At 53.3% G+C, this 17,078-nt stretch overlaps 5 non-coding genes across 5 annotated transcripts; 1 reads left to right on the top strand and 4 right to left on the bottom strand.

The window, feature by feature from the left end:
* Nucleotides 1–1,196: 1,196 nt before the first annotated feature.
* trnat-ugu (transfer RNA threonine (anticodon UGU)) lies at nucleotides 1,197–1,269 on the bottom strand. Its single transcript has one exon. It is a non-coding gene; the product is annotated as a tRNA-Thr (tRNA).
* An 8,431-nt stretch (nucleotides 1,270–9,700) lies between these two features.
* Nucleotides 9,701–9,773, bottom strand: trnat-agu (transfer RNA threonine (anticodon AGU)). The gene has a single exon. It is a non-coding gene; the product is annotated as a tRNA-Thr (tRNA).
* Nucleotides 9,774–13,719: 3,946 nt separating this feature from the next.
* On the top strand, nucleotides 13,720–13,792 carry trnat-agu (transfer RNA threonine (anticodon AGU)). Its single transcript has one exon. It is a non-coding gene; the product is annotated as a tRNA-Thr (tRNA).
* Nucleotides 13,793–14,565: 773 nt separating this feature from the next.
* trnat-agu (transfer RNA threonine (anticodon AGU)) lies at nucleotides 14,566–14,638 on the bottom strand. Its single transcript has one exon. It is a non-coding gene; the product is annotated as a tRNA-Thr (tRNA).
* Nucleotides 14,639–14,838: 200 nt separating this feature from the next.
* trnat-agu (transfer RNA threonine (anticodon AGU)) lies at nucleotides 14,839–14,911 on the bottom strand. The gene has a single exon. It is a non-coding gene; the product is annotated as a tRNA-Thr (tRNA).
* Nucleotides 14,912–17,078: the final 2,167 nt, after the last annotated feature.

Genomic DNA, 17,078 nt, shown 5'->3' with positions numbered 1-17,078 from the left:
GGAAGGAGAGAGAGGGGAGAGAGAGTGGAAGGAGTGGGAGAGAGGGCAAGGGGAGAGATGGAGGGGAAGGGCGGGATTGTTTCATCGCGCCTTCTCGTCTCGCGCCATCTCGGTAACGTTGACGGAAGGGTGCGTTTGTCTGGTCGATCACCCCAATGGGAAGGGGAGAGAGAGTGTGGAAGGGAGGAAGGGGGACTGGGAGAGAGAAAGTGGAAGGAGAGAGAGGAAGGACGCAGGGGAGGGAGAGGGAGAAGGGGAGAATCTGAAAGGAAAGCGAAGAGAGAGACAGGGAAGGGAGAGAGGAGGAATGGGAAAGGGAGGGGGGAGAGGGAGAGTGAAAAGGCAGAGGTGGAAGGGGAGAGAGGGAGGAGAGAGTGGGTCAGGAGGGGAGAAAGGGAGAAAGGGAGAGAGGGGGAAGGGGAGAGAGGGTGAGGGGACGGAGTGGGAAGGAGGGAGAGGGGAATGAGTGAGAGACGGGGAAAGCGAGAAAGCAGGAATGAGGTACTGAAGTTACACGATCAGCCATGATCATATTGAATGGTGGTGCAGGCTCGAAGGGCCGAATGGCCTACTCCTGCACCTAGTTTCTATGTTTCTATGATTATATGTCCGTTGTACCCCGTAGGGGACCAAACCCGCACTGTGACTCCGGGAGGAGCTCCTCGGCCACAGGGAGAAGACGGTTGAGGAGGACTCTAGCGACGACTTTCCCAGGGGATGATAACAGGGTGGTCTTGGACCTGGCCTGGAGACGACGAAGGTTGAACAGGTTCCCACTGGGTCTGTAGTTTAGTTCCACTCCAGCGGGGAGCTTGTTGACTGTGAGGTGGAGCATGGCAGCGAGGAATATTGAGACCCACGGCAATGTGGGTTTGACTCTTAACTGCCCCTGTGAAACGGTCAAGTGAGGCCCTCAGTTGTGTTCAAGAAGGCTGCTCACCACGACCTTCTCCAGGGGCAATTAGGGATGGGCAATAAATGCCGGCCTTGCTATCGACGGCCATATCCCGCAACGAATCTAAAACAAATATCGGTGGCTCTCAGACTGGATATGAAGAAGACTCGGTTACAGACTGGTCACAGAAAGTGAAAGTGCTGTGGGCTGTATTTAAACTGTGAAGTGAGTCGGTTCCTGTTGATGGTGTCGGCCTGTCGCCGATTGACAGCGAGTTCAGGAACAGAAGCCAAAATTGAGTAGGCCCCAGTGAGATTTGAACCCACGACCCCTGGTTTACAAGACCAGTGCTCTAACCCCTGAGCTATGGAGCCACCTGTAACACCAGCTCATGTTTGCTTCTTACTATTGTTAACAAGGAGGTGGGGCCCGAATATAATCATTCTTGGTGATTCATCCCTGAACAATCATTGGAACATGATTGTTTGTCTGTCTCTCGAGAGGGAAGGGGAGAGAGGAGGAAAGGGAGAAGGTGAGAGAGAATGGTATGGTGAGGGAGTGGGGCAAAGGGAGAGGGAAGGGGAGAGAGACAGTGAGGAAAGTGGAGAGTGAGAACGACAGAGGGGGGAGTGAAGGAGGCAAATGGACAGAGATGGAGGTGGAAGGACAGGGAGAGAGAAATGGGGAAGGAGAGAGAGCAAGGCACAGGAGAGACAGAGGAGGAAAGAAATGAAGTGGGGAAAGGGAGAGAAGAACAATAGAAGGCAGTGAGAGAGATTGAGAGCCTGTAGTTTGAGGGTCAGTCTCAGAGCTGTTTAACATTTATGATTAAAGTCCTTGTTAATTGATGGTGAATTTAAATACTGAGCTAATTGTGAGGAGACCCCAGTGAGATTTGAACCCATGATCTCTGGTTTACTCGACCAGTGCTCTAACCCCTGAGTTATGGAGCCAGATTCTCGAGACAAGTCAGGGGAAGGAGCAGGAAAGAGGGGGAAGGGAAATGAGAGAGTGGAAGGAGTGAGAGAGAGGGGGAACGGGAGAGAGTGGGGGAAGGGGAGAGAGTGGGGAAGAAATGAGAGAGAGGGGGAAGGGAAAAGAGAGAGAGAGAGGGGAGAGCGTGGGAATGGGAAAGAGAGGAGGGAGAGGAAGAGTGAAAAGGCTGAGGTGGAAGGGGAGAGAGGGAGGGGAGAAAGGGAGAGAGGGTGAAGGTGAGAGGGAGAAGCGAGGGAGGGGGAAGGGGGGAGAGGGGAATGAGTGAGAGACGGGGAAAGCGAGATAGCGGGAAAGGGAGAGAGGGGTAAAAAGATGTAGAATGGGTCGTGATGTGGAAGGGAGTGGGGGAAAGGGAGAGTGAAGGGAAGAGAGGGGAAGGGGAGGCAGGCAGAGAGGGAAGTGGAGAGTGAGAAGGCAGGGGGGAAGGGGAGAATGAGAGGGGGTAGTGAGATGGAAAGGAGTGAGCGAGAGATGGGAAAAGGGAGAGAGGGGGAAGAGAGAGTGAAGGGGGACGAGAGAGAGAGGTGGAGGGGAAGGGAGAGAGAGGGGGGAGTGGAGAGAGAGAAGTGGAGAGAAGGGAGGGAGAGAGAGATGGGAGTGGCAGAGAGGGGAAAGCGGAGAGAGGGATAAGAGTGAGAGAGAGAGGAGGGAAGGGAGAGAGAGGAGGAGGAATGAGAGAGCGAAGTGGAGAGAGGGGAGTTGAGAGAGAGCTGGGAGTGGAGACAGAGAGGGAAGGGGAGAGTGAGAAGGCGTCATGAGAGGGAAAGGAGTGAGAGAGATGGGAAAAGGGAGAGGGGGGAAGAGAGAGTGAAGGGGAAGGGAGGGAGATAAAATAGCCCAAGGCAACTCAGTCACACTCTGGCTCAATCTCTCTCTGTCTCTCTCTGTCTCTCTCGCTCACTCTCTCTGTCTCTCTCTCTCTCTCGCTCACTCTCTCTGTCTCTCTCTCATTCTCACTTTCTCTGTGTCACTCTCTCTCTCTGTATCTTTTTCACTTTCTTTCTGTCTCGTGAGTGGGAAGGGTAGAGAGAGAGAGAGGAGGGAGGGGAGATAGAGGTGAAGAAAGGCAGAGGGAGAGAGTGAAAATGGTAAAGGGAAAGTGAGAGCGAGAGGGGAATGGGGAGAGAGAGGGAAAGGGAGAGAGAGAGAGGGGAAAGGGAGAGAGAGATGGGGAGGGGAGCGAGAGATGGGGAGGGGAGAGAGAGAGGGGAAGGGGAGAGCGAGAGATGGGAAGGGGAGAGAGAGAGGGGAAGGGGAGAGAGAGAGAGGGGAAAGGGAGAGAGAGATGGGGAGGGGAGCGAGAGATGGGAAGGGGAGAGAGAGAGGGTAAGGGGAGAGAGAGAGAGGGGAAGGGGAGCGAGAGATGGGAAGGGGAGCGAGAGATGGGAAGGGGTGAGAGAGATGGGAAGGGGAGCGAGAGATGGGGAGGGGAGCGAGAGATGGGGAGGGGAGCGAGAGATGGGGAGGGGTGAGAGAGATGGGAAGGGGAGCGAGAGATGGGGAGGGGTGAGAGAGATGGGAAGGGGAGTGAGAGATGGGAAGGGGTGAGAGAGATGGGAAGGGGAGCGAGAGATGGGAAGGGGAGCGAGAAAGTTACAGTCAGAAGGGAAAAGGGAGAGAGTGAGCGGGAAGGAGAGAGAGAAGGAGAGAGGGATGGAGAGAGATAGAGGGGGAAGGAAAGGGAGAGGAAGGGGAGAGAGAGTGGGAAAGGGGGGAAGGGAGAGAGAAAGGGTGAAGGAGAGTGAGTGGAGGGGTGAGAGGGAGCGGTACACAGGGGAGACAGAGGAAGAAAGAAATGGAGTGGGGGAAAAGGGAGAGGATGGCCAGAGAGGGAAGGAAATAGAGAAGGGGAAGGTGAGAGAGAGGAAGTGGGGGGTGGGAAGGGAGAGAGAGAGGGGAAGGGGAGAAGAGGGAGTTGGAGAGAGAAAGGGGAAGGAGAATGAGCGGAGGGGAGAGAGAGAGGAAAATAAAGGGAAATGATAGAGAGAGGAGAAAGGGAAGAGAGAAAGCAAGAGCCTGCAGTTCAAGGGTCGGTCTCAGAGCTTTTTAATATTTATAATTAAAGCCCTTGTCAATTGATGGTGAATTTAAATACTGAGCTCAGTTTTAGTCGGGCCCAGCTCCCTGCTCTGAGCTCTCTCTCTCTCGGGGGAAGGGGACAGAGAGAATGGCAGGGTGAGAGAGTGGGGGGAAGGGGAGAGCCTGTGGTGACAGGGTCAGTTTCATATTTACAAAGAAAGCTCCTTGTTAATTTAAATACTGAGCTCATTTCAGTGAGATTTGAACCCACAACCCCTGGTTTCCTAGAGCAGTGCTCTAACCCCTGAGCTATGGAGCCACCTGCCCTGGGTTGTGGGTCATTCCCCAGTTAGTGCTGTGTGTTTGAAGAATGAGGAGGGGTCAGTGAAACGCTCAGATTGTGTCTCATCCCCCAGACTCCTGCCTCCGTCTCTTCAATATTCGCCTCTCAACATCGATATATCGGGTCTTTCACGTAGTAAAACATCCCAAGGCAACTCAGTCACACTCTGCCTCAATCTCTCTGTCTCTCTGTCACATTCTCTGCCTCTCTCTCTCTCCGTGTCTCTCTCACTTATTCTCTGCTTCTGGATGGGGAAAGGGAGAGAGAAAAGGAGAAGGAAAGAGATAGAGGGGGAGGGGGAAGAGATAGAGGGGGAGGGGAGCGAGAGGGGAAGGAGTGACAGAGATAGGGGGAAGGGAAAAGAGGAAAATAAGCCTGTTGTTCCAGGGCACCAGTTCCAACTGTCACAGGACAGAGAGTGGAGAGCACCAGTTCCCACTGTCACAGGACGGGAGAGTGGAGAGCACCAGTTCCCACAGTCACAGGACAGAGAGTGGAGAGCACCAGTTCCCACTGTCACAGGACGGGAGAGTGGAGTGCACCAGTTCCCACTGTCACAGGACAGAGAGTGGAGAGCACCAGTTCCCACTGTCACAGGACGGGAGAGTGGAGAGCACCAGTTCCCACTGTCACAGGACAGAGAGTGGAGAGCACCAGTTCCCACTGTCACAGGACAGAGAGTGGAGAGCACCAGTTCCCACTGTCACAGGACAGAGAGTGGAGAGCACCAGTTCCAACTGTCACAGGACAGAGAGTGGAGAACACCAGTTCCCACTGTCACAGGACAGAGAGTGGAGAGCACCAGTTCCCACTGTCACAGGACGGGAGAATGGAGAGCACCAGTTCCCACTGTCACAGGACAGAGAGTGGAGAACACCAGTTCCCACTGTCACAGGACAGAGAGTGGAGAACACCAGTTCCCACTGTCACAGGACAGAGAGTGGAGAGCACCAGTTCCAACTGTCACAGGACAGAGAGTGGAGAGCACCAGTTCCCACTGTCACAGGACGGGAGAGTGGAGAGCACCAGTTCCCACAGTCACAGGACAGAGAGTGGAGAGCACCAGTTCCCACTGTCACAGGACGGGAGAGTGGAGTGCACCAGTTCCCACTGTCACAGGACAGAGAGTGGAGAGCACCAGTTCCCACTGTCACAGGACGGGAGAGTGGAGAGCACCAGTTCCCACTGTCACAGGACAGAGAGTGGAGAGCACCAGTTCCCACTGTCACAGGACAGAGAGTGGAGAGCACCAGTTCCCACTGTCACAGGACAGAGAGTGGAGAGCACCAGTTCCAACTGTCACAGGACAGAGAGTGGAGAACACCAGTTCCCACTGTCACAGGACAGAGAGTGGAGAGCACCAGTTCCCACTGTCACAGGACGGGAGAATGGAGAGCACCAGTTCCCACTGTCACAGGACAGAGAGTGGAGAACACCAGTTCCCACTGTCACAGGACAGAGAGTGGAGAACACCAGTTCCCACTGTCACAGGACAGAGAGTGGAGAGCACCAGTTCCCACTGTCACAGGACAGAGAGTGGAGAGCACCAGTTCCCACTGTCACAGGACAGAGAGGGGAGAGCACCAGTTCCAACTGTCACAGGACAGAGAGTGGAGAGCACCAGTTCCCACTGTCACAGGACAGAGAGGGGAGAGCACCAGTTCCAATTGTCACAGGACAGAGAGTGGAGAACACTAGTTCCCACTGTCACAGGACAGAGAGTGGAGAGCACCAGTTCCAACTGTCACAGGACAGAGAGTGGAGAACACCAGTTCCCACTGTCACAGGGCAGAGAGTGGAGAACACCAGTTCCCACTGTCACAGGACAGAGAGGGGAGAGCACCAGTTCCCACTGTCACAGGACAGAGAGGGGAGAGCACCAGTTCCCACTGTCGCAGGACAGAGAGTGGAGAGCACCAGTTCCCACTGTCACAGGACGGGAGAATGGAGAGCACCAGTTCCCACTGTCACAGGACAGAGAGTGGAGAGCACCAGTTCCCACTGTCACAGGACGGGAGAGTGGAGAGCACCAGTTCTCACTGTCACAGGACAGAGAGTGGAGAGCACCAGTTCCCACTGTCACAGGATGGGAGAGTGGAGAGCACCAGTTCCAACTGTCACAGGACGGGAGAATGGAGAGCACCAGTTCCCACTGTCACAGGAGAGAGAGTGGAGAGCACCAGTTCCCACTGTCACAGGACAGAGAGTGGAGAGCACTAGTTCCCACTGTCACAGGACAGAGATTGGAGAGCACCAGTTCACACTGTCACAGGACAGAGAGTGGAGAGCACTAGTTCCCACTGTCACAGGACAGAGAGTGGAGAACACCAGTTCCCACTGTCACAGGACAGAGAGTGGAGAGCACTAGTTCCCACTGTCACAGGACAGAGAGTGGAGAGCACCAGTTCCCACTGTCACAGGGCAGAGAGTGGAGAACACCAGTTCCCACTGTCACAGGACAGAGAGTGGAGAGCACCAGTTCCCACTGTCACAGGACAGAGAGTGGAGAACACCAGTTCCCACTGTCACAGGACAGAGAGTGGAGAGCACCAGTTCCCACTGTCACAGGACAGAGAGTGGAGAGCACCAATTCCAACTGTCACAGGACGGGAGAATGGAGAGCACCAGTTCCCACTATCACAGGAGAGAGAGTGGAGAGCACCAGTTCCAACTGTCACAGGACGGGAGAATGGAGAGCACCAGTTCCCACTGTCACAGGACAGTGAGAGGAGAGCACCAGTTCCCACTGTCACAGGACAGAGAGTGGAGAGCACCAGTTCCCACTGTCACAGGACAGAGAGTGGAGAGCACCACTTCCCACTGTCACAGGACAGAGAGTGGAGAGCACCAGTTCCCACTGTCACAGGACAGAGAGTGGAGAGCACCAGTTCCCACTGTCACAGGACAGAGAGTGGAGAGCACCAGTTCCCACTGTCACAGGACAGAGAGTGCAGAGCACCAGTTCCCACTGTCACAGGACAGAGAGTGGAGAGCACCAGTTCCCACTGTCACAGGACAGAGAGTGCAGAGCACCAGTTCCCACTGTCACAGGACAGAGAGTGGAGAACACCAGTTCCCACTGTCACAGGACAGAGAGTGGAGAGCACCAGTTCCCACTGTCACAGGACAGAGAGTGGAGAACACCAGTTCCCACTGTCACAGGACAGAGAGGGGAGAGCACCAGTTCCCACTGTCGCAGGACAGAGAGTAGAGAGCACCAGTTCCCACTGTCACAGGACGGGAGAATGGAGAGCACCAGTTCCCACTGTCACAGGACAGAGAGTGGAGAGCACCAGTTCCCACTGTCACAGGACGGGAGAGTGGAGAGCACCAGTTCCCACTGTCACAGGACAGAGAGTGGAGAGCACCAGTTCCCACTGTCACAGGATGGGAGAGTGGAGAGCACCAGTTCCAACTGTCACAGGACGGGAGAATGGAGAGCACCAGTTCCCACTGTCACAGGAGAGAGATTGGAGAGCACCAGTTCCCACTGTCACAGGACAGAGAGTGGAGAGCACTAGTTCCCACTGTCACAGGACAGAGAGTGGAGAGCACCAGTTCACACTGTCACAGGACAGAGAGTGGAGAGCACTAGTTCCCACTGTCACAGGACAGAGAGTGGAGAACACCAGTTCCCACTGTCGCAGGACAGAGAGTGGAGAGCACTAGTTCCCACTGTCACAGGACAGAGAGTGGAGAACACCAGTTCCAACTGTCACAGGACAGAGAGTGGAGAGCACTAGTTCCCACTGTCACAGGACAGAGAGTGGAGAACACCAGTTCCAACTGTCACAGGACAGAGAGTGGAGAGCACCAGTTCCCACTGTCACAGGACAGAGAGTGGAGAGCACCAGTTCCCACTGTCAAAGGACAGAGAGTGGAGAGCACCAGTTCCCACTGTCACAGGACAGAGAGTGGAGAACAACAGTTCCCACTGTCACAGGACAGAGAGTGGAGAGCACCAGTTCACACTGTCACAGGACAGAGAGTGGAGAGCACTAGTTCCCACTGTCACAGGACAGAGAGTGGAGAACACCAGTTCCCACTGTCGCAGGACAGAGAGTGGAGAGCACTAGTTCCCACTGTCACAGGACAGAGAGTGGAGAACACCAGTTCCAACTGTCACAGGACAGAGAGTGGAGAGCACCAGTTCCCACTGTCACAGGACAGAGAGTGGAGAGCACCAGTTCCCACTGTCAAAGGACAGAGAGTGGAGAGCACCAGTTCCCACTGTCACAGGACAGAGAGTGGAGAACACCAGTTCCCACTGTCACAGGACAGAGAGTGGAGAGCACCAGTTCCCACTGTCACAGGACAGAGAGTGGAGAACAACAGTTCCCACTGTCACAGGACAGAGAGTGGAGAACACCAGTTCCCACTGTCACATGAACATCCGGTCGTGCCCGCAAAGGAAGTGGAGTGTGGGAAATTGCACGCTGCTTCCATTGAGGGGTGGTCAGGCCAATTCTGCGGCGGGAGCTAAAATTCCCAACCCCAGAAAGTTACCGTCCCCAAGGTGGGGGCCTGTGCGGGGAGGCAGAGGGAAGATGAATGGAGACAGGGGTGGGGGATTGAGGGGCAGGGGATAGGAGGGGCCACATTGCAGCGAAGGTCTGGTGGGGGGGCAAAGTGTGTTGGACGGTCAGGCCTGTGGGCTCTGTGCCTCGGTGCAGGGAGTTTTCAGGTTGACTGCGCAGATGGCGATTGGTGGATGTGGTGTGGTTGGCTTCGCAGGGGCTGGGTGCTCAACATCCAGGGGTGTTCGGCATTTGGGGAGGATTCTGACGGGACGGGCCGTGTTGGGTGTTGGGGCAGTATACCCGGTGTTGGATGGGTTCTGAGCTGGGGTGGGGCACGCTATTGGGATGGGGGTGGGCTGTTTGGGAGAGACGTCTTCACTCGGAGAGTTGTTGTTCTGTGGGGTTCCCTGCCGCGGAGAGTTGTTGATACCAGTTCATTGGATATGTTCAGGAGGGAGTTGGATGTGGTCCTTGCGGTAAGGGGAGGGTCAGGGGGTGATCAGTCAGGTATTTAAACACTAAACTAATTTTGAGTAGGCCCCAGCAAGATTTGAACCCCTGACCTCTGATTTACTAGACCAGTGCTCGAACCCCTGAGCTATGGAACCACCTGCGCTAGGGAAGTCAGCGGAAGGAGCAGGAAAGAGAGGGGAAGGGTAAAGAGAGAGTGGAAGGAGAGAGAGAGAGGGGGAAGAGGAGACTGGGAAGAAGGGACAGTGGAAGGGGAGAGAGAGAGAGGGGAAGGGGAGAGAGAGAGTGGAAGGGGAGAAATGGGGAAGGAGAGCGGTTGATGCGAGTGAGGGAAAGGAGGGCGAGACGGGGAAAGCGAAATAGCGGGAAAGGGAGAGAGGGGTAAAAAGAGCTGTGATGGGGAAGGGAAGAATCTGTCGGAATGGGAGAAGAGAGAGAGGCATTTAAATACTGAGTAGGCCCCAGTGAGATTTGAACTCACGACCCCTGGTTTACTAGACCAGTGCTCTAACCCCTGAGCTATGGAACCACCTGCTCTGGTAAATTCAGGGGCAGGAGCAGGAAAGAGAGGGACAGGGAAAAGAGAGAGTGGAAGGTGTTCTGTCTTGAATCAAGAGTCAGACGAGATACTGCAAGCTCAAAGTAAGGTGTGACCTTAGTCCTTTATCACAGGTCTCCAGAGTGCCTCACCAGCCTGTGAGGCTTCCTTAAGTACAGGTGCTCCCAAGGGATTGTGGGATCCCTTGGGACTCCAGGAGATAAGCCCTCTGGTGGTCAGACATGATAATTACAGGTTTACATTCATAACAACACTTGCCCCCCGCCCCCTGCCCCAAAGTCAATAGTGTAACTATATACAATGTGAGTCGATCTGGGGCCTTCCTTGCCCTGGTTGATTGTCTCGGTACAAATGCTGGTGTTGGTGAATCATTTGTTGGGCCCTCGCTGGGCTGCTGTGCAGCTGGCCTTGCTGGACTGCTGGGGGGTGATGGGTTCTGCTTCGTGGTCAACCGCTGGGTCGGTTGCTACGTCTGTGTGTTGGACGGACGGTAGAGTCTGTTGTGGGTTGTTCTGGATAGTCTGTAAATCTCAGTTTGATTTGGTCCAAGTGTTTTCTGCAGGTGAGTCCATTTGCGAGTTTGACCACAAACACCTTGCTCCCCTCTTTGACCAAAACAGTGCCAGCAATCCACTTGGGACCTTGTCCATAGTTCAACACAAATACAGGATCGTTTACTTCAATTTCACGTGACACATTTGTGCGATCACGTTATGTATTCTGTTGAAGCCGCCTGCTCTCTACCTGTTCGTGTAGATCAGGGTGGACTAACGAGAGCCTTGTCTAAAGTGCCCTTTTCATCAGCAGTTCAGTGGAAGGGACCCCGGTAAGTGAGTGGGGTCTTGTGCGGTAACTGAGCAGGACTCGGGACAAGCGAGTCTGCAGTGAGCCTTCAGTTACCCTTTTCAAGCTCTGCTTGATTGTTTGAACTGCTCGTTCTGCCTGACCGTCGGACGCTGGCTTAAACGGGGCAGGCGTGACATGTTTGACCCCATTGCGGGTCATGAATTCCTTGAACTCGGCACCGGTAAAGCACGGCCCATTGTCGCTTACAAGGACATCAGGCAGGCCGTGCGTGGCAAACACGGCCCGTAGGCTTTCGATGGTGGCAGTGGACGTGCTTGCAGACATTATCACACATTCGATCCATTTGGAGTACGTATCTACAACCACTAAAAACATTTTTCCCCAAGAATGGGCCTGCATAGTCGACATGAACCCCAGACCACGGTTTGGAGGGCCAAGACTATAAACTTAGGGGCGCCTCACTGGGTGCGTTGCTTAACTGGGAACATGTATTCCATTTGTGCACGCAGGACTCTAAGTCTGCATCGATACCGGGCCACCACCCGTGGGATCTGGCTATCGCTTTCATCATTACTATGCCTGGGTGGGTACTGTGGAGATCACTAATGAAAGTGCCCCTGCCCTTTTTTGGCATACCTACCCAAATGCCCCACAGGAGGCAATCTGCCTGTCTAAACATTTCATCTTTGTGTCGCTGGTATGGCTTTATTTCTTCGATCATCTCTAACGGGACACTAGACCAACTCCCGTGGAGCACACGGCTTTTTACTGAGGACAGTAAGGGGCCCTGGCTCATCCAGGTTCTAATCTGTCGGGCGGTGACAGGTGATTGCTCACTCTCGAATGTTTCCATTACCATAACTAAATCTGCGGGCTGTGTCATCTCCACCCCGGTGGTGGGCAATGGCAGCCGACTGAGAGCATCGGCACAGTTTTCTGTGCCTGGCCTGTGGCGGATGGCGTAGTTGTATGTGGACAACGTGAGCGCCCATCTCTGGATGCGGGCTGATGCGTTCGTATTTATCCCCTAATTTTCAGAAAGGAGGGATATAAGTGGCTTGTGGTCGGTTTCCAATTCGAATTTGAGCCCGAACAGATATTGATGCATTTTCTTTACCCCGTAAACACACACTAACGCTTCTCTCTCGATCATACTGTAGGTCCTCTCGGCCTTAGACAGACTTCTGGTTGCATAAGCAACCGGTTGCAATTTCCCAAATTCATTAGCTTGTTACAATACACACCCGACCCCGTACGACGACGCATCACATGCTCGTACCAAACGTTTACATGGATCGTACAACACAAGCAATTTGTTTGAACATGACAGCTTCCTAGCTTTCTCAAAGGCATTTTCTTGGCTTTTACCCCAGACCCATTCATCTCCCTTACGCAGTGGAGGGTGCAGGGGTTCTAACAATGTGCCGAGACCCGGTAAGAAGTTACCAACATAGTTCAGGAGTCCTAGAAACGACCGCAGCTCCGTCACGTTCTGTGGTCTCGGTGCCTTCTCGATTGCCCCCGTCTTCGAATCGGTGGGCCTGATGCCGTCCGCCGCGATTCTTCTCCCCGGGAACTCCACTTCAGGCACCGGGAAAACGCACTGCGAGCATTTCAGCCCGAGCCCCACACGATTAAGCCGACTAAGGAGCTCCTCCACGTTCTGCAAATGCTCGACGGTGTCCCGACCTGTAACCAAGATGTCGTCCTGGAAGACCACGGTGCACGGGACCCACTTCAGCAAGCTTTCTGTGTTCCTCTGGAATATCGCCGTGGCTGATCGAATCCCAAACGGGCATCTGTCGTAAACGAAAAGACCTTTGTGCATGTTGAGGCAGGTGAGGCCTTTCGAAGATTCCACCAGCTCCTGCGTCATGTCGGCCGAGGTCAAGTCCGGCTTCGTGAATGTTTTCACCCCCGGCCAGCGTGACAAATAGGTCATCTGCCTTTGGTAGCGGGTATTGATCCTGCAGGGAGAAACGATTGATAGTTACTTTGTAATCACCACAGATTCTGACGGTGCCGTCTCCCTTGAGGATTGGAAAGATCGGACTGGCCCACTCATTGAATTCAATCGGCGAAATGATGTCCTCTCGTTGCAGCCTGTCCAGCTCAATGTCCACCCTCTCTCTCACCATGTAAGGTACCGCTCTCACCTTGTGATGGGTGGGTCGCGCCCCCGGAATTAAATGGATCTGCACTTTTGCTCCTTGGAACTTCCCGACGCCTGGTTCGAACAGCGAGGGGAACTTGCTTAGGACCTGGGCACATGAGGTGTCCTCGACGGATGTATCTTTCCCAGCCAGCTCCTGCCGAACAGCGTGGGGCCATCGCCCGGTACCACCCACAGTGGTAAATCGTGCACCGCTCCATCGTAGGAGATCTTTCCGGTAGCACTGCCGATTACGGGAATCAGTTCCTTTGTGTACGTTCTAAGTTTGGTTCGAATGGGAGTCAGGACTGGCCTTGAAGCCTTGTTGCACCACAACTTATCGAAAGTCTTTTTGCTCATTATGGACTGGCTCGCGCCCGTGTCCAGCTCCATGGACACCGGGAGCCCATTTAATTCAACCTTCAGCATTATCGGGGGACACTTTGTGGTAAATGTGTGCACCCCATATACCTCTGCCTCCTCGGTCTGAGGCTCTGGTTCATCGTGTTCCGCCGTGGATCTGTCCTGCTCTGCCACAAGGTGGTTTGCAGGATTAGCAGTGTTTGCAGCTCGCCTGCACATACGTTGGAGGTGTCCCATTGTTCCACAGCCCTTGCAAACGTACCCTTTGAAGTGGCATGAATGGAATCGATGATCACCAAGATCACCCCAACCTCTGTCGTCGAGCTACAGTACACGGACGACGCCTGAATCTGCGCACATTCAGAGGCTGAACTCCAGGATATAGTCAATGTATTTACTGAGGCGTACGAAAGCACTGGCCTTACATTAAACATCCGTAAGACAAAGGTACTCCATCAACCTGTCCTCGCCGCAAAGCACTGCCCCCCAGTCATCAAGATCCACGGCGTGGCCCTGGACAACGTGGACCATTTCCCTCCTCATTCTTCAAACACACAGCACTAACTGGGGAATGACCCACAGCCCACAGCAGGTGGCTCCATAGCTCAGGGGTTAGAGCACTGGTCTAGTAAACCAGGGGTTGTGGGTTTAAATTTCACTGGGGCCGACTCAAAATTAGCTCAGTCTTTAAATTCACTGTCAATTAACAAGGGCTTTAATTATAAATATTGAACAGCTCCCAGACTGACCGTGGAACGATGGGCTCGTTCTTGACCACATTTAAAAAGTACTCAAAATGCTGCAACTAACAGACCTTGAGCTGGAAAGTGGGATGAGGCTGGGTTGCTCTTGGCCGGCCGGCGTGGATACGATGGGCCGAATGGGATTCTGCCTCTCCCTCACTCTTTCTCTTTCTCTTTCTCTTTTTCCTTCTCACTCAATCTCTCAACCTGACTTCCTCTTTCTCTCTCACTCTTTGTCTCGAACATCATCAGCATCGGTGTGATATATTCACAGGGCACAGCACACACAGCTTCCTAACATGGCGCATAGCTCTCTCGGAAGTCTCCGGAAACCCGCCGAATTCTGTTTATTATTAACTCTGCACTTGCAGTACACAATACGTCCACATCCTCAATGTGGAGCTACAAACATTACAAGCTGACAGACATTGCAAGAGGCAGTCCCTCGGAATCGAGGAAGACTTGCTTCCACTCTTAAAATGATTTCCCCTTTATCCACCCTGTTGGTGACATCCTCAAAGAATTCCAGCAAATTAGTCAAACATGACTACCCCTTCATAAATCCATGCTGAATCTGCCTGACCAAATTATGCTTTTCCCAATGGCCTGCTCCTGAAGGAGTGAGAGAGAGGGAGAGGAGAGAGGTGGGAGGGGAGAGGAGAGAAACAGATATTTAAATACTGAGCTAATTTTGAGTAGGCCCCAGTGAGATTTGAACCCACACCCACTGGTTTACTAGACCAGTGCTCTAACCCCTGAGCTATGGAGCCACCTGCTCTGAGCAAGAAAGGGGAAGGAGCAGGAAAGAGAGGGGAAGGGAAAAGAGAGAGTGGAAGGAGTGAGAAAAATATATCGAACGGGTCGTGATGGGGAAGGGAGAGAGAGAGGGGAGGAGTGAGAGAGAGAGGGGGAGAATCGGTCGGAAAGGGAAAAGAGAGAGAGGTATTTAAATACCGAGCTAATTTTAGGTAGGCTCCAGTGAGATTTGAACCCACGACCCCTGGTTTACTCAACCAATGCTCTAACCCCTGAGCTATGGAGCCACCTGCTCTGGGCTGTGCGTCATTCCCCAGTTAGTGCTGTGTGTTTGAAGAATGAGGAGGGGTCAATGAAACGCTCAGATTGTGTCTCATCCCCCAGACTCCTGCCTCCGTCTCTACTAATATTCGCCTCTCAACATCGATATATCGGGTCTTTCACATAGTAAAACATCCCAAGGCAACTCAGTCACACTCTACCCCAATCTCTCTGTCTCTCTGTCTCTCTCTCTCTTTCTCTCTCAATCTCTCTGTCTCTCCATCTCCCTGTCTCTCTCATTCTCTGTCTGTTTCTTTGTCTCTCACTCTCTCTCTCTCTCTGTGTCTCTCTCACCTGTAAGGGTAAACCTATTTTTCTTGGAACAAGGCACAGGAAGAGACCACGGTAAAACTGTTTTAAAGTAAAAATGTTTGGACTACCTGGGAGGGGGAAGGCAAGTGGTGACACATCACCCATTAAAAGCAATGGCTGAGGTCAAGGACTGAACTTGGTTATACATACAGACAAAGAGATTGATACTGTCTATCCGGGGAGTCCCACAGTTGATTGGCCACAGGGGGTAACACAGTTCCCCCCAGAGACTACAGGTCTGCAAGAAAACAGGACTATAAAGGACCCAAGGAAATGCACATTTTTGGATAACAGGGCATTAAGGATAAGGAGTTATCTTTTGCACTGTCGACTCCGTGTGCAAATTAGTAGCCAGTCAAACTCCTCAGCACAGCCAGTTAAACAAATCACTGCATCGATCCAGATGCATTCATCGGACACCAGCCCAGCAGGGAACTTATTCTTACTGTGGATATAAATATCACCATCATCGGCAGTCCCTCGGAATCGAGTAAGACTTGCTTCAACTCTAAAAGTGAGTTCTCAGGTGGTGAACAGTCCAATACGGGAACCACAGTCCCTGTCACAGGTGGGACAGACAGTTGTTGAGGGAAGGGGAGGGTGGGACTGGTTTGCCGCACGCTCCTTCCGCTGCCTGCGCTTGGTTTCTGCACGCTCTCGGCGACGAGACTTGTGGTGCTCAGCACACTCCTGGATGCACTTCCTCCACTTAGGGCGGACTGGTCTTTGGCCAGGGACTCCCAGGTGTCGGTGGGGATGTTGCACTTTATCAGGGAGGCTTTGATGGTGGTCCCTGTAACGTTTCCTCTGCCCACCTTTGGCTCGTTTGCCGTGTGGGAGTTCCGATTCGAGCGCTTGCTTTGGGGAGTCTCGTGTCTGGGGACCATGCGGACAATGTGGCCATGCCCAGCGGAGCTGGTCAAGCAGGAAGGAGCAGGAAGGTACAGAAGCAGGAGGTGGAAAGATGAAGCAAAAGGACAAACAGAGAGACAGAAGGAGACGAAAGGAAGAGGCGCTGCAGAGAACGGATAGAAGGAGAACCGACCGGTCACGGAACCAACAACCACAAACCTACAATAACTACAGCCAGGAATGGTGATTGTATGTCTTCAGTCGATTTCTCTCAGCAGTCTCGTCCTGTAGTTTTTAGTCGGTTTTTTGTTGTGTAATAAAACGGACCCTGGGTTAAGCCTAAAATTTTGTTCCATGTGTTGTCCTCTCCCCACTAGAAGTTCCGAGGTCTAACAATCAGTGAACAACACACACCCCGACACACTCTCTCTCTGTCTCTCAAGGGGGAAGGGCAGAGAGAGAGAGGAGGGAGGGGAGAGAGAGGAAGAAAGGCCGAGGGTGAAAAGGGCAAAGGGAAAGTGAGAAAGAGAGATGGGTAGAGATAGAGGGGGAAAGGAAAGACAGAGGAAGTGGAGAGTGGGAAGGGTGACAAAGACAGTGTAAGGGAGGAAAGGGGACTGGGAGAGAGAAAGGGGAAGGAGAGTGAACGGAACGGAGAGAGAGTGGAGAGCACCAGTTCAAATTGTCACAGGACAGAGAGTGGAGAGCACCAGTTCCAACTGTCACAGGACAGAGAGTGGAGAACACCAGTTCCAACTGTCACAGGACAGAGAGTGGAGAGCACCAGTTCCCACTGTCACAGGACGGGAGAGTGGAGAGCACCAGTTCCCACTGTCACAGGACAGAGAGTGGATAACATCAGTTCCCACTGTCACAGGACAGAGAGTGGAGAGCACCAGTTCCCACTGTCACAGGACAGAGAGTGGAGAGCACCAGTTCCCACTGTCACAGGACAGAGAGTAGAGAACA

The sequence above is a fragment of the Pristiophorus japonicus genome, unplaced genomic scaffold (assembly GCF_044704955.1).
Source record: "Pristiophorus japonicus isolate sPriJap1 unplaced genomic scaffold, sPriJap1.hap1 HAP1_SCAFFOLD_536, whole genome shotgun sequence".
Taxonomy (NCBI): Eukaryota; Metazoa; Chordata; class Chondrichthyes; family Pristiophoridae; genus Pristiophorus; species Pristiophorus japonicus.
Note: the sequence above shows the minus strand (reverse complement) of the source record. Positions and strands in the feature narration are given on the sequence as shown.